We start from the raw sequence: 17039 nt of genomic DNA, 5'->3' as shown, positions 1-17039 counted from the left end.
AGCCATAGTGGTAGTAAGGAGGGGTAAAAGTACAAATAAATAGAGCCCCCCCAAAAAACACAAATGTGTCAGTGGGGGTTGGTTAAAAATGAAGGGTGGGGCACATGGGGTCTGCAGGGTGGGGGGCACAAGTTGGCCCTTCCACTAAAACAGCCCACCCAAGTGTCCCGCTCGACATAGAGACGGGTGTGTTATCCACCCAATGTATACGATTAGATAAGTGGCCTCTCTAGTTTGAAAATTAAGGTAACATTAATACAAGTGTACCATCATCCAGAAATCAATAATCAGAGAAGGTTGGAAGCCTGATCCCCAGTCAGGCGACCAAAATTGGGGGCAAGTTGGACTATTCCGGTACAATAATAGTAGGTAACCATATAGAGAATATAATGACAGTAGTAAAATTATAATCGGTTTTATTGATGCGGAGAACAAAACATGGTGATGCAATAACACTTAATAAAAGTACAGGTATAAAATAGTGGCTTCAGTAGTATACAGTACAGCACAAAATCTCAGATATCATATTCCTCGACTAGTTTCGCGGACACAAGCCGCTTCGTCAGGAGGGAATCTGGAGATGAATAATTCTGACTAAACAGTCTGAACCTGACAGATAAAAAACATACAATGAAGTATACCAAAGTACATAATTAAACAATTTGTGTTCCAGCATCAAATTAACAATTGCGTAATAACATTTTTTGTGGGGGAACAGGGACGAGTCTGCTTACCCAGGCCCCAGTGGACCCCAGGCGCAGGGCCCCACCACCAGACGATGATCTCCCACGGCGACCTGGGGGAGCTGACGAGATAACGGTGGTAGTAAGAATAAAAATTGTACAATATATTATATTATAGGGGATTAAGGTAACCTAGATTGCCACATACAGGAAGTGAGGCAAGGAGTGATGAGGGTAATAATAGAAACAGTGATGAGCAAGGGAGGGTGACTAGTGAATGATGTGCAAGTGACAAGACTTAAGTTGCATTGTGCAAGGAAAAAAACGATTGCATACAGTGGCCAAAAGAGTTAGAAGTGATAATAGGGGTATAAGGGGTGTTGAGAGGTGTGGCGGTAAAGAGGGTAGATAGGTGAGGGGGATTGGGACGAGGGAGAAGGGGGAAAGAGGGGGTGGAGTAAGGAATGGTAGGGAAGGAGGAGGAAGGTACGAAATAAGAGGGAGGCCGGGGGAGGGGGGGGGAAAGGGGGGAAGGGGGGAAAGGAAAGGGAGGGATAAGGAGGGAGGAAGCGGGGAAGGAAGGGGGAGGAAGGGGATTGGAGGGGAGGGGGGAGAGACAGGGGGGGAGAAGGGGGAGAGGGTGGGGGGAAAAGAAGGAAAGAAAGGGAGGGAAAGGAAGGGAAGGGAGTGTGACAGTATAAAACTAAGGAGTGAGGAGGGGCCTAGCGGTACCTGATGTTAGTATAAGCCTAGAAGGGTTGCCAAGGAGGGCACCCTGCACAATGCAACTTAAGTCTTGTCACTTGCACATCATTCACTAGTCACCCTCCCTTGCTCATCACTGTTTCTATTATTACCCTCATCACTCCTTGCCTCACTTCCTGTATGTGGCAAGCTAGGTTACCTTAATCCCCTATAATATAATATATTGTACAATTGTTATTCTTACTACCACCGTTATCTCGTCAGCTCCCCCAGGTCGCCGTGGGAGATCATCGTCTGGTGGTGGGGCCCTGCGCCTGGGGTCCACTGGGGCCTGGGTAAGCAGACTCGTCCCTGTTCCCCCCACAAAAATGTTATTACGCAATTGTTAATTTGATGCTGGAACACAAATTGTTTAATTATGTACTTTGGTATACTTCATTGTATGTTTTTTATCTGTCAGGTTCAGACTGTTTAGTCAGAATTATTCATCTCCAGATTCCCTCCTGACGAAGCGGCTTGTGTCCGCGAAACTAGTCGAGGAATATGATATCTGAGATTTTGTGCTGTACTGTATACTACTGAAGCCACTATTTTATACCTGTACTTTTATTAAGTGTTATTGCATCACCATGTTTTGTTCTCCGCATCAATAAAACCGATTATAATTTTACTACTGTCATTATATGCTCTATATGGTTACCTACTATTATCGTACCGGAATAGTCCAACTTGCCCCCAATTTTGGTCGCCTGACTGGGGATCAGGCTTCCAACCTTCTCTGATTATTGATTTCTGGATGATGGTACACTTGTATTAATGTTACCTTAATTTTCAAACTAGAGAGGCCACTTATCTAATCGTATACATTGGGTGGATAACACACCCGTCTCTATGTCGAGCGGGACACTTGGGTGGGCTGTTTTAGTGGAGGGGCCAACTTGTGCCCCCCACCCTGCAGACCCCATGTGCCCCACCCTTCATTTTTAACCAACCCCCACTGACACATTTGTGTTTTTGGGGGGGGCCTCTATTTATTTGTACTTTTACCCCTCCTTACTACCACTATGGCTAATTATCAGCCCCGATGCAAACCTCCGAGACAGATGCCCATTAGGTCGGCCAGACACTTTTACCCTGGCTACCCGCCCCTTTTTCCACATGCTTCTACCCAACCATGTGGTGCTGTCTTTGGCCCTCCATTACTTATATGCATATATGCAATTAGGTGTTTATGGGTTTATGTTTCGGGGGGGCCGTTGCACCGGTTTCTAGGGTATTTACCTTCCCTAGTTCACCAATTTAAGTTTTTTCAAGCTTTTCCAATTATGGTTTTATCCTCATACTATCCTTGACCAACTTTCATATTGCTGTTTTTATAATTGTTGTATTGGGACCTCTGCTTCCCCAGTCCTGGTCCCGGCCAGGGCGCCTGCGCGGGCCCCTCCTCCGGTGTTCTCCCGCGGTGGCCTGGTGAGGTTCCTGGTGGTGGGATCGGTCTCGGACACGGGACCGCCCCCTCCTCTTGCACTGGTCTTGGCCGGGACTATGTTCCCGTGGCCCTACGGCCGGTGCGCATGCGTGCGCGTGCGACCCCTTCGTGCGCGCGCTGTGTGGAACCTCTGACCCTGTGACGTCACGCGCCGGCGCCTTGTTGACACTCGGCGCAGCGTTGCAGGGTTGGGAGCTATTAATAGCAGGCTTCGCCTGCTAGTCTGATGGTTCGGTCTGTTGTCCCCGGGTCTTCATGCCCCGGCCAGCCCAGTGCAAGTTTATGGTGAGTACCTACCTACCTGTTTACTCAAGTCCCATACCCTTGGGCAGTAGTATTAATTTTTACTTCTAATATACTGGTTTCTCTCCCCAGTTGCCCTGGGCTCAGGTGAACATGCCTTGCTTTATGTTCGCTCATCGTTTGCAGCCCTTATTATCTCTCCATCTACCCTACTATGGCATCAGCCCGTGGCAGGGTGCCCTCCTTGGCAACCCTTCTAGGCTTATACTAACATCAGGTACCGCTAGGCCCCTCCTCACTCCTTAGTTTTATACTGTCACACTCCCTTCCCTTCCTTTCCCTCCCTTTCTTTCCTTCTTTTCCCCCCCACCCTCTCCCCCCTTCTCTTCCCCCTCCCCTCCAATCCCCTTCCTCCCCCTTCCTTCCCCGCTTCCTCCCTCCCTATCCCTCCCTTTCCTTTCCCCCTTCCCCCCTTCCCCCCCCCCCCCCCTCCCCCCGGCCTCCCCTCTTATTTCGTACCTTCCTCCTCCCTTCCCTACCATTCCTTACTCCACCCCCTCTTTCCCCCTTCTCCCTCGTCCCAATCCCCCTCACCTATCTACCCTCTTTACCGCCACACCACTCAACACCCCTTATACCCCTATTATCACTTCTAACTCTTTTGGCCACTGTATGCAATCGTTTTTTCCTTGCACAATGCAACTTAAGTCTTGTCACTTGCACATCATTCACTAGTCACCCTCCCTTGCTCATCACTGTTTCTATTATTACCCTCATCACTCCTTGCCTCACTTCCTGTATGTGGCAATCTAGGTTACCTTAATCCCCTATAATATAATATATTGTACAATTTTTATTCTTACTACCACCGTTATCTCGTCAGCTCCCCCAGGTCGCCGTGGGAGATCATCGTCTGGTGGTGGGGCCCTGCGCCTGGGGTCCACTGGGGCCTGGGTAAGCAGACTCGTCCCTGTTCCCCCCACAAAAATGTTATTACGCAATTGTTAATTTGATGCTGGAACACAAATTGTTTAATTATGTACTTTGGTATACTTCATTGTATGTTTTTTATCTGTCAGGTTCAGACTGTTTAGTCAGAATTATTCATCTCCAGATTCCCTCCTGACGAAGCGGCTTGTGTCCGCGAAACTAGTCGAGGAATATGATATCTGAGATTTTGTGCTGTACTGTATACTACTGAAGCCACTATTTTATACCTGTACTTTTATTAAGTGTTATTGCATCACCATGTTTTGTTCTCCGCATCAATAAAACCGATTATAATTTTACTACTGTCATTATATGCTCTATATGGTTACCTACTATTATCGTACCGGAATAGTCCAACTTGCCCCCAATTTTGGTCGCCTGACTGGGGATCAGGCTTCCAACCTTCTCTGATTATTGATTTCTGGATGATGGTACACTTGTATTAATGTTACCTTAATTTTCAAACTAGAGAGGCCACTTATCCACTCGTCACCTTCTCGGATGCGAACGATATTGTAGGCTCCTCGAAGATCAAGCTTAGTAAATATTCGGGCAGTACGGAGTCTCTGGAAAAGTTCTGGAACTAGAGGGAGTGGGTAACGGTTTTTTATAGTGATTTTATTGAGCTCCCTCTAATCCACACATGGTCTTAGGGATTTGTCCCTTTTTTCGACAAAAAAGATTCCAGCTCCAGCAGGAGAAGAGGAGGAGTGGATGAAGCCTTTCTCCAAGTTTTCATCAATGTATTGTCGCAATGTTCCTAGTTCCATCTCCGAGAGGGGAAATATGCGACCGAATGGGATTTCGGCTCCTGGGAGTAGTTCGATTGGACAGTCGTATGACCGGTGTGGTGGTAGGACATCAGCCTTTTTCTTATCAAAGACGTCTGAAAACTCCTGGTAGGCCGGTGGAATATTCTGGTTGTTGACAGGTACAGGTTGAACTGACAGGCAACTGGCTACATTGCTGGCTTCCGGGGCAAAACAGTGCTGTAGGCAATAAGGTGAAGTAAATTAAATTTCTTTCCTGATCCAGTTGATCTGGGGGTTGTGGGTGCCGAGTAGCTTCCGCCCGGCGCCTGTAGTATGTATTACTATGGCCGGGCGGAAGCTACTCGGCACTTGAAGAAAACGCCACAAGGCGGGCTAAACGCCCGCAAATGCAGCGCCACGTCTGCAATCTCGTGATTGCATAGACCTGGCGCTTCCTATAAGTGCACTGTGTCTGGCGTCGCACTGTGTCCGCCGTCCGAACACAGTGCACTTAAGGACCTTTTTTTTCCTTTTTTTTTTTTTTTAAAGGGCCAGTAGTAAAAAAAATTAATTTTTTTTTTTGTGACTTTTTTTTTTTTTTTGCTGCCTGGGGGGGGGGGGGGGGGCAGCGCCCAGGCGCCCCATATGGACGGGCCGCCACTGCTCCGACGGCAGTCCAGAATGGCTTCTACTTAATATTTTGTTTCGTTGTCCACCAAGACTGGAGGCGGAGGAACTTCTTCTCTTCCTGGAAAAGGACTAGAAACAACAGATTTTAATAAAGAGACATGGAATATTGGGTGGATCTTATAGGAACTTGGTAAAAACAATTCAAATGCCACTGGGTTAATTTCCTTCTTAATTATGAATGGACCGATAAACCTCGTTCCCAACTTCCGGGAGGGGCAAGGAAGCTTGAGATTTGCTGAGGAAAGCCATATCTCCGACTTTAAAGGCAGGTTCTCTCCTCCCCTTGTCATAATGTTTTTTATAATTCTCTTGGGCTTTCCGCATAGTTGCCTGGAGAGTTAGGTAATTAGCCTGAATGGTATTTATCCTGTCCTGGACTGCGGGGACTGAAGTCTCTGGTATAACATTAGGCAAGAATGAGGGATGGAAACCGTAGTTGGCCCAGAAAGGTGACTGATTGGTGGAAGCATGGATTGAGTTGTATGCAAACTCCGCACACGGGAGTAGCAGGGACCAATCGTCCTGGGAGAAGGAGCAGAAGCAACGTAAGTACTGTTCCAAAGTCTGGCCGTTGCTTTCAGGATGGTAAGCTGAAGATAGGCACACTTTAATGGAAAGCATTCTGCAGAGCTCCTTCCAGAACTTAGAGGTGAATTGCACCCCTCTGTAGGACACAATGTTGCTCGGTAGGCCGTGAAGTCTGACTACTTCCTTTATGAAGATCTTCGCCGTGTCAGCAGCAGATGGTGTACCCATCATGGGCAAGAAATGCGCCATTTTGGACAGGCGGTCAACGACTACCAAGATGGTTGTAAATTCCTCTGGGGGTGGTAACTCTACTATGAAATCCATAGATATTTCTTTCCATGGATGCTCCGGCACAGGCAATGGACGTAGTAAACCCCAAGACTTGATGTTAGACCCCTTGTTCCGTTGACAAATGGTGCAGGAACTGACATATTCCAGCATCACTAAGTACTCGAAGTGTCCAAAGCGAGTTCTAAATGCTGTTTTCCACTCGTCACCTTCTCGGATGCGAACGATATTGTAGGCTCCTCGAAGATCAAGCTTAGTAAATATTCGGGCAGTACGGAGTCTCTGGAAAAGTTCTGGAACTAGAGGGAGTGGGTAACGGTTTTTTATAGTGATTTTATTGTGCTCCCTCTAATCCACACATGGTCTTAGGGATTTGTCCCTTTTTTCGACAAAAAAGATTCCAGCTCCAGCAGGAGAAGAGGAGGAGTGGATGAAGCCTTTCTCCAAGTTTTCATCAATGTATTGTCGCAGTGTTCCTAGTTCCATCTCCGAGAGGGGAAATATGCGACCGAATGGGATTTCGGCTCCTGGGAGTAGTTCGATTGGACAGTCGTATGACCGGTGTGGTAGTAGGACATCAGCCTTTTTCTTATCAAAGACGTCTGAAAACTCCTGGTAGGCTGGTGGAATATTCTGGTTGTTGACAGGTACAGGTTAACCTGACAGGCAACTGGCTACATTGCTGGCTTCCGGGGCAAGACAGTGCTGTAGGCAATAAGGTGAAGTAAATTAAATTTCTTTCCTGATCCAGTTGATCTGGGGGTTGTGGGCTTGGAGCCACGGGGTGCCCAAGATGACGGGGAACATGGGTGAACTTAAGATGTCGAAACGCATAAATTCCTGATGACCATCAGGAGTAGTAACAAAAAGAGGAACAGTCTCTCGTGTCACAGGACCGGAACTAGGCAGGGTGCCAACAGCCAGGAGAACTTCCAAACTACGTTTTTGGGGAGCAGAGGCAGGCCAAGCTTTGCTGCTAAATCGAAGTCCAAAAAACAGCTGCATGAGTCGACTATGGCCTGAAGCTGAACCCCCTTGTCGGCCAACTGCAGCGTGATGAAAAGGGTAAGGTGGGAAGAGGAGGTTCTGGACATCTGGAAATACGCTGGAGAGTTCTTGGGAAACTTGCTGGGCCTTATGGGGCAGTTACTCAGGAAGTGCCCTTTTTGGCCACAGTAGAGACAGAGATTGGCTCGACGCCGACGCTGTTTCTCCTCAGGAGTCAGTGCGGATCGCACCAAACCAACGGGCATAGCGCTGATTTCTGGTACCAGCATTTTGGAAGTCTGAGAACGTTCAGCCTGGCGCTCCCGAAGGCGTCTATCCAACTAGATGGATAGTTGAATGAGCCCCTCGAGGGTAGTAGGGATGCCGACCCTGGCCAACTCGTCCTTGAGGGACTCAGAAAGCCCCAGGTGAAACTGATATTTCAACGCAGCCTCGTTCCAGTCTGTATCTGCAGACCACCGGCGGAAGTCCACAGTATAGTCCTCCACCGGGCGCCGTCTCTGCCGAAGAGAATGCAGAGCGGCCTCAGCAGTGGCTGTACGCTGGGGGTCTTCATAAAGTTGCGACATAGCCGTAAAGAACGTTTCTGCTGAACTAGTAGCTGGGTCCTTCTCAGGCCCGGATTTACTCCCTTTGCCGCCCCAAGGCCGGGTCCTTCAATGCCGCCCCCCCCCCACACACACACACACCACCATTCTCGTCCTTTATCGATGACTGCTACAATAGATCAATTAAAAACATATCTCCACACACGAGAACACTGAAAATAACTGGCTTTAATTGTACTTCAGGGTAAGCGCGCAGGGTAACAATTTTTCGCGGGCAATTTTTCAGGGCAATTGCTGGTGTTAGTGCCTCAATCATCCCCGGCACCATGGTTGGTATGGTGTCAGGATGATTGAAGCACATTATTTCTATCATTACATTGTAATGTAAAATGAAATAGTTCAACTCACCATAATGCAGAATCATTGGGAGTCCTGAGAGTGTCACTTGCCACCATCGCTTGTCACTTGACACTATGCCTGCCACCAGATGGAGATGTCACTTGCCACGCTGCCACCAGATGGGGATGTCACTTGCCACGCTGCCACCAGATGGAGATGTCACCTGCCACACTGCCTGGCTGCCACCAGATGGAGATGTCACTTGCCACGCTGCCACCAGATGGGGATGTCACTTGCCACGCTGCCACCAGATGGAGATGTCACCTGCCACACTGCCTGGCTGCCACCAGATGGAGATGTCACTTGCCACGCTGCCACCAGATGGGGATGTCACTTGCCACGCTGCCACCAGATGGAGATGTCACCTGCCACACTGCCTGGCTGCCACCAGATGGGGATGTCACTTGCCACGCTGCCACCAGATGGGGATGTCACTTGCCACGCTGCCACCAGATGGAGATGTCACTTGCCACGCTGCCACCAGATGGAGATGTCACTTGCCACTCTGCCTGCCACCAGATGGGGATGTCACTTGCCATGCTGCCACCAGATGGAGATGTCACTTGACACACTGCCTGGCTGCCACCAGATGGAGATGTCACTTGCCACTCTGCCTGCCACCAGATGGGGATGTCACTTGCCATGCTGCCACCAGATGGAGATGTCACCTGCCACACTGCCTGGCTGCCACCAGATGGAGATGTCACTTGCCACGCTGCCACCAGATGGGGATGTCACTTGCCACGCTGCCACCAGATGGAGATGTCACCTGCCACACTGCCTGGCTGCCACCAGATGGGGATGTCACTTGCCACGCTGCCACCAGATGGGATGTCACTTGCCACGCTGCCACCAGATGGAGATGTCACTTGCCACGCTGCCACCAGATGGAGATGTCACTTGCCACTCTGCCTGCCACCAGATGGGGATGTCACTTGCCATGCTGCCACCAGATGGAGATGTCACTTGACACACTGCCTGGCTGCCACCAGATGGAGATGTCACTTGCCACTCTGCCTGCCACCAGATGGGGATGTCACTTGCCATGCTGCCACCAGATGGAGATGTCACTTGACACACTGCCTGGCTGCCACCAGATGGAGATGTCACTTGCCACTCTGCCTGCCACCAGATGGGGATGTCACTTGCCATGCTGCCACCAGATGGAGATGTCACTTGACACACTGCCTGGCTGCCACCAGATGGAGATGTCACTTGCCACTCTGCCACCAGATGGAGATGTCACTTGCCACACTGCCTGGCTGCCACCAGATGGGGATGTCACTTGCCATGCTGCCACCAGATGGAGATGTCACTTGACACACTGCCTGGCTGCCACCAGATGGAGATGTCACTTGCCACGTTGCCACCAGATGGAGATGTCACTTGCCACACTGCCTGGCTGCCACCAGATGGGGATGTCACTTGCCATGCTGCCCCCCCCCCCCCACACACACACACACACACACACACACACCACCATTCTCGTCCTTTATCGATGACTGCTACAATAGATCAATTAAAAACATATCTCCACACACGAGAACACTGAAAATAACTGGCTTTAATTGTACTTCAGGGTAAGCGTGCGGGGTAACAATTTTTCGTGGGCAATTTTTCAGGGCAATTGCTGGTGTTAGTGCCTCAATCATCCCCGGCACCATGGTTGGTATGGTGTCAGGATGATTGAAGCACATTATTTCTATCATTACATTGTAATGTAAAATGAAATAGTTCAACTCACCATAATGCAGAATCATTGGGAGTCCTGAGAGTGTCACTTGCCACCATCGCTTGTCACTTGACACTATGCCTGCCACCAGATTGAGATGTCACTTGCCACGCTGCCACCAGATGGAGATGTCACCTGCCACACTGCCTGGCTGCCACCAGATGTGGATGTCACTTGCCACGCTGCCACCAGATGGGGATGTCACTTGCCACGCTGCCACCAGATGGAGATGTCACTTGCCACGCTGCCACCAGATGGAGATGTCACTTGCCACTCTGCCTGCCACCAGATGGGGATGTCACTTGCCATGCTGCCACCAGATGGAGATGTCACTTGACACACTGCCTGGCTGCCACCAGATGGAGATGTCACTTGCCACTCTGCCTGCCACCAGATGGGGATGTCACTTGCCATGCTGCCACCAGATGGAGATGTCACCTGCCACACTGCCTGGCTGCCACCAGATGGAGATGTCACTTGCCACGCTGCCACCAGATGGGGATGTCACTTGCCACGCTGCCACCAGATGGAGATGTCACCTGCCACACTGCCTGGCTGCCACCAGATGGGGATGTCACTTGCCACGCTGCCACCAGATGGGGATGTCACTTGCCACGCTGCCACCAGATGGAGATGTCACTTGCCACGCTGCCACCAGATGGAGATGTCACTTGCCACTCTGCCTGCCACCAGATGGGGATGTCACTTGCCATGCTGCCACCAGATGGAGATGTCACTTGACACACTGCCTGGCTGCCACCAGATGGAGATGTCACTTGCCACTCTGCCTGCCACCAGATGGGGATGTCACTTGCCATGCTGCCACCAGATGGAGATGTCACTTGACACACTGCCTGGCTGCCACCAGATGGAGATGTCACTTGCCACTCTGCCACCAGATGGAGATGTCACTTGCCACACTGCCTGGCTGCCACCAGATGGGGATGTCACTTGCCATGCTGCCACCAGATGGAGATGTCACTTGACACACTGCCTGGCTGCCACCAGATGGAGATGTCACTTGCCACGTTGCCACCAGATGGAGATGTCACTTGCCACACTGCCTGGCTGCCACCAGATGGGGATGTCACTTGCCATGCTGCCCCCCCCCCACACACACACACACACACACACACACCACCATTCTCGTCCTTTATCGATGACTGCTACAATAGATCAATTAAAAACATATCTCCACACACGAGAACACTGAAAATAACTGGCTTTAATTGTACTTCAGGGTAAGCGTGCGGGGTAACAATTTTTCGCGGGCAATTTTTCAGGGCAATTGCTGGTGTTAGTGCCTCAATCATCCCCGGCACCATGGTTGGTATGGTGTCAGGATGATTGAAGCACATTATTTCTATCATTACATTGTAATGTAAAATGAAATAGTTCAACTCACCATAATGCAGAATCATTGGGAGTCCTGAGAGTGTCACTTGCCACCATCGCTTGTCACTTGACACTATGCCTGCCACCAGATGGAGATGTCACTTGCCACGCTGCCACCAGATGGGGATGTCACTTGCCACGCTGCCACCAGATGGAGATGTCACCTGCCACACTGCCTGGCTGCCACCAGATGGGGATGTCACTTGCCACGCTGCCACCAGATGGGGATGTCACTTGCCACGCTGCCACCAAATGGAGATGTCACTTGCCACGCTGCCACCAGATGGAGATGTCACTTGCCACTCTGCCTGCCACCAGATGGGGATGTCACTTGCCATGCTGCCACCAGATGGAGATGTCACTTGCCACACTGCCTGGCTGCCACCAGATGGAGATGTCACTTGCCACTCTGCCTGCCACCAGATGGGGATGTCACTTGCCATGCTGCCACCAGATGGAGATGTCACTTGACACACTGCCTGGCTGCCACCAGATGGAGATGTCACTTGCCACGCTGCCACCAGATGGAGATGTCACTTGCCACACTGCCTGGCTGCCACCAGATGGGGATGTCACTTGCCATGCTGCCACCAGATGGAGATGTCACTTGACACACTGCCTGGCTGCCACCAGATGGAGATGTCACTTGCCACGCTGCCACCAGATGGAGATGTCACTTGCCACACTGCCTGGCTGCCACCAGATGGGGATGTCACTTGCCATGCTGCCACCAGATGGGGATGTCACTTGCCATGCTGCCACCAGATGGGGATGTCACTTGCCACGCTGCCACCAGATGGAGACGTCACTTGCCACACTGCCACCAGATGGAGATGTCACTTGCCACGCTGCCACCAGATGAGGATGTCACTTGCCACGCTGCCACCAGATGGAGACGTCACTTGCCACGCTGCCACCAGATGGAGACGTCACTTGCCACGCTGCCACCAGATGTTGATGTCACTTGCCACACTGCCACCAGATGGGGATGTCACTTGCCACGCTGCCACCAGATGGGGATGTCACTTGCCATGCTGCCACCAGATGGAGACATCACTTGCCACACTGCCACCAGATGTTGATGTCACTTGCCACGCTGCCACCAGATGTTGATGTCACTTGCCACGCTGCCACCAGATGTTGATGTCACTTGCCACACTGCCTGGCTGCCACCAGATGGGGATGTGACTTGCTACGCTGCCATCAGATGGGGATGTCACTTGCCACGCTGCCACCAGATGGAGACGTCACTTGCCACGCTGCCACCAGATGAGGATGTCACTTGCCACACTGCCACCAGATGGAGATGTCACTTGCCATGCTGCCACCAGATGAGGATGTCACTTGCCACACTGCCACCAGATGGGGATGTCACTTGCCACGCTGCCACCAGATGGGGATGTCACTTGCCATGCTGCCTGTCTGCCACCAGATGAAGGAGGGCGGAACAGCGGTGCTGGCAATGAGAGATGTCATCTCTCTCCCCCCGCCGCCGCACCGCTGACATTACTTCTTAATTTTTTTCAAAAATGGCGCCAGGCGGCGAAATAACGCTACTGCGCATGCGCCGCCTGGCCGAGCGCATACGAGTTTTCCCGAGCGCGGCCGCTTCAGAACTGCGCATGCGCAGTAGTGGGCGGCTCGCGGCCATCTTTTCTAAGGGCACCGGTGCCCTTAATCAACTTTAACGAGCAGCCCGAAAGGGGGGGGCGGCCGCGAAGTCGCCGCAGGAGCGGCGCCGCCCCTGCACCACTGCCGCCCCGAGGCCTGGCCTCGGTGGCCTTATGGCAAATCCGGCCCTGGTCCTTCTGTTCCCATAACCTGTGGGCCCATGCCTGGGGTTCATTGGTTAACAGGGAGATAAGGAAGCCAACTTTGACAGTCTCAGTGGAAAAGGTCCGGGGTTGCAGAGCCAGATATAACAAGCAGGCATTTTTGAAGGATCTGAATTTCTGATGGTCTCCGGAGAAACGTTATGGGGTAGGTACCCGTGGTTCTGGGGGCAAAGTTAGTACTGAAGAGCCTGCTGCAGGGAGATTGGTGGAGGAAGGACCAGGATCCAAAAAGGCAGATGGTAGCGTGAGATGTTGGAGTTTTCCTTCCAATTTGAGGTATCCTTCCTGAACACTTTGAACAACTCGTGTAAGGATAGTAGACTGTTGGCACAAAGTCTCTATTCGGGACGCACCTCCGCCGGCCTCAGTCATGGCTGGATTATACTGTCAGAGTCCTGGTTGTGAGGCCGGATTGCAGAGGGGGCGCCCCTTGCGGTTAAGTGCAGCGTAACCCTGGGAATGAGACAGGGAGTACGGTGCCCAAAGGTGCACGGGTTGCCAGAGTGCTGTTGCTGAGTAGCCGATAGCAGGGAGCTGCTGGGGTGCGCTGGTAAGGTTGAAGGGCAACCGTGCAAGGAGAGATTCCAGGTATGGAGCCGTGGAGCAACCAAGAGCGGAGTCAGAGCCAGGCCAATGGTCATTCAGCACAGGAATCAGTACGAGGTAAGGTACAGCAGGATAATCAGGAACGGAGTAGGTAGCCAAGCCAGGGGTCAAACACAGAGGGACAATCAAGGTACAGATGCGGAGCAGAAGAATAGTCAGGTCCAAGCCGGGGTCAATACAGGCGGAACACAGGAGTAGTCAGGCAAGCCGGTTAGGTAACAGGAAGCAGGTATCACGACAGGCACAAGGAGCACAGGAAGCTGATGATAATCCAGCAACCAGCGGACCAGCAGCAGGCTTAAATAGGCAGAAGGGCGCCAATGATTACCGTGATGCGCGCGCGTGTGCGCGCTCCCGCTGATGCACACCTGTGTGTGTCCGTCGTGGTACGCCTACATGCGCGCATGCGCACAGAGATTCGCCTAGCGCCACCATGATGGATACTGGCAGAATTACCCATCCTACGGCCATTACCCTGACAACGCCCCCACCCGGAGATGTCTACTTACCCCACTTCCCTGACAACTGGGAAAAAGACGCACACCTCCGGGACGTGACCTTCCCCCAACACCTGTCATTTCATGGCTCTACTTGAGCTAAATGTCTCCATCTAATATCCCTTCTTTTTATTTTAGTTTTATTGGTCGCTTTTTGCCCCATGCAGCCACACTACGGTGGTGTCGGGTTGCCACCCTCGAAGTGGACCCAGTGCCAACTCTGCCGGCGGGCATACTGGGGTAGGTATTGGGATCCTTCACGGTAATGGGGTGTTGATTCTCTAGCTGTGGGTGGGTTGGATTTTTAGGGCCAAGTCGCTTTCATTCCCATGTCATGCAGCATGTCTCTTTTTTATATCCTTGTAATGCCAAGTTTATGCTATGTTTTTTCTTTTCTCTTTTTTCTTTTCATAGAGCTATCTATTGATCACACCTTATTCCCCTGAGGAAGCCAATGCCTTGGTGAAACATGTAGGGAAGACCTGACCTATAACAATACACAGGTCTGTACCACTCTGGCCAAATTGTAAATTAAAATAGCTCCTTTATTTTTATTCCTATTTGAATATCTGTTTATGTATATTATTTGTCTTTTCTGATACAATGTAATAAAATGTATACTTTTTAATATACTTTCTGACTGAATCGTTTTGGCACCGCAATAATCCCCATCCTCTCTACTTCCCTTTTTGTAATCAAATTTTGGGATGAGGTGCCTTATCTAACTTGGACATATCTGCCACTTTCTCCAACCTGCCAACAGTGACAGAGAAACCTTCAGAAACTGCTAAAACAAATCCCTTAACACCTCCTCGGGGGGGCTTGAAGGGCTGCAGGCTCCAAATTTTGTGTCACATGGCTTTGCCCTCCCAGATCTAAGTTGCCCCCAGCCCCCTGACCACCCCCTCCACCCTGCATGCTATGCCCGGCTGGTGAGCTCCTTTCCCATTACAGCACTCTATACTGTTCCTCCTTCGCAGGGCTGAAATCACATTCCTTTACAACACAGCCAGTTAGCCATGATCTGCACTGGGTGTATCTGCCTACTGCAACTACAATGCCGTTCCGACCAGAGAATTTCACAGGTCAGAAGGGCAACATAAAAGCCAGATACACACTGTGAAGACTGACAGACTGTGTGTAAAGGAATGTGATTTCAGCACTGTGTAGTGTGGGGGGGGGGGGGGCTGTATATAGTGCTGGGATGTGAAAGGAATTCTGCCAAGTAACCTGCTAGGGGTCCCTGTCCTCTGATACTCCAGCGGTAATCCCTGTCCTCTGATGTAAAGAGGAACTCTGGGAACTGTAAACTCTTAGAGCCCTTGCACACTGGGGCGGGGGCGGCGTCGGCGGTAAAACGCCGCTATTAATAGCGGCGTTTTACCGTCGGTATGCGGCCGCTAGCGGGGCGGTTTTACCCCCCGCTAGCGGCCGAGAAAGGGTTAAAAACCACCGCAAAGCGCCTCTGCAGAGGCGCATTGCCGGCGGTATAGCCGCGCCGTCCCATTGATTTCAATGGGCAGGAGCGGTAAAGGAGCGGTATACACACCGCTCCTTCACCGCTCCGAAGATGCTGCTAGCAGGACTTTTATTACCGTCCTGCCAGCGCATCGCTCCAGTGTGCAAGCCCTCGGGGCTTTCACACAGGAATACATGCAGCGGCACTTTTGGTGCGGTTTACAAGCGCTATTATTAGCGCAATAGCGCCTGCAAACCGCCCCAGTGTGCAAGGGCTCTTAGGCCACTTTGAGTATCTTGGCGTGCGGTGGATGTATCTGCACGCACGTTGGAAGTAGTGGGGGGGGGGGGCAAGGTCAACTTTTGCATCGGGGCCCACAAGCTTTAAGCTACGCCTCTGTCTACAATGTGTGTAAAAAAACATGTAGCAGACGTAACAAAGTCCTGCAAATAAACAGCTTTAATAAATCTCCCCACTTTGTGAAAAAAAGGGACAAATGTAGTTCTGGAGGCCTGTCTAGATTAATATGAACTAAGCATACATCAGCTCCCGTCCAAGAATTTAGCAACCTAGCTGATGATGTCACAGGGAGTGATAAATGTTGTTTTTCACTAAAGGTACAAAAAAAAATCGAAAAAGCAAAATCGAGTATATGGTTTAGAGGCGGGAAGGGAGGTTTGATGGTTAACATGGGTAATGCCAGGACATACATTTTAAAACATAGTTAAAGTGCATTTAAACCGAAGAACAAATAATGTTATATTGCTTTTGACCAGTCCTTAGATGTGGTGAGTTTGACTTCGTTTTCTTTTTGCTTTTTTCTCAGACAAAGCACATTTTATGCAAACACCACAAAATACTTGTTGAGTCTGGCAGAACTCCAATGCCATTCTAAATTTACTTGCAGTAAATTGATGACTTATACAATGTTATGAGCTTTTTCGGATATCTTCTGTAAGTTCTTTGTGTTATATTGAAATTAGTGCAGTGAGATCTATGGAGAACATGGACTGCTGGCCTTATACAGTGTATATGACGGCAGTGTCTTTCCCTACTGGTTTTTAAGGCTTAAAGCGGAGTTCCGCCAATTTTTTTTTTTTAAGTCAGCAGCTACAAATACCGCAGCTGCTGACATTTAAAACATGGACACTTATCTGTCCAGGGCGCCCGCGATGTCGGCACCCGAAGCCGA

At 50.6% G+C, this 17039-nt stretch overlaps 1 long non-coding RNA gene across 1 annotated transcript in view; it reads left to right on the top strand.

Annotated features, from left to right (window-relative positions):
* LOC141141537 (uncharacterized) overlaps window positions 1-17039 on the top strand; it is a 93085-nt gene that overhangs the window by 2834 nt on the left and 73212 nt on the right. Inside the window, exon 2 of the long non-coding RNA XR_012244123.1 lies at window positions 14803-14891. This is a non-coding gene — a long non-coding RNA (uncharacterized lncRNA). The remainder of the gene's footprint in view (window positions 1-14802; window positions 14892-17039) is intronic.

Source organism: Aquarana catesbeiana, linkage group LG04 (genome assembly GCF_042186555.1).
Source record: "Aquarana catesbeiana isolate 2022-GZ linkage group LG04, ASM4218655v1, whole genome shotgun sequence".
Taxonomy (NCBI): Eukaryota; Metazoa; Chordata; class Amphibia; order Anura; family Ranidae; genus Aquarana; species Aquarana catesbeiana.
The sequence above is the reverse complement of the archived record's forward strand: the minus strand, read 5'-3'. Positions and strand labels throughout refer to the sequence as shown.